Here is a 608-nt window from a genome sequence, read left to right on the forward strand (position 1 = left end):
CACTTCCGCCTGTGGCAGAGAGTTCCATAGTATTAACTATGTGCTGTGTGAAAAAGTACTTTTTCTCTGTCTTGAATTTCCTAAGCTTCCTTCTCATTGAATGTCCAGGATCTCTACTGTTAGGAGAGATGGAGAAAGACTTTTATATCCTTTTCTTTCTTTTCTAAAAATATTTTTTATTAAAGCTTTCTTAGCTTACAAAAATTCGCGTATTGTCTCTCTTTTTTTCAAGTTATGTTTTCTACACATCAGCTACATTTGTTGTGAGACATTTAGTGTTGCATGCAGTACAGTATTAGGTTGGGAAGGGAAAGGGGACGGTGTGGGGATGATGCATGGGGTGGGGCGGCAATGCTTCTATTTTTCTACTTAGTGTACGTGTGGGGTTTGGTGTCAGCGTCACTTGTGAACAATATCCTTTTCGAGGCCGCAAACGGTATTCCACATGCAATGACGCCATGGATTAGCATAAGGGTTTTGTGATCTCGGCGGGAGGAGCCCCACCTCCTCGCCCTTCTGCCCAGGCGCGCCCCCTCCCCACCCACCAGTAAGCCGGGCCTCGCCTACACCCTTCTCGCTCGCGGCCGCCGTTTCCATAGCAACGGCCC

This window comes from Podarcis pityusensis, assembly GCF_964106645.2.
Source record: "Podarcis pityusensis genome assembly, chromosome: 8".
Taxonomy (NCBI): Eukaryota; Metazoa; Chordata; class Lepidosauria; order Squamata; family Lacertidae; genus Podarcis; species Podarcis pityusensis.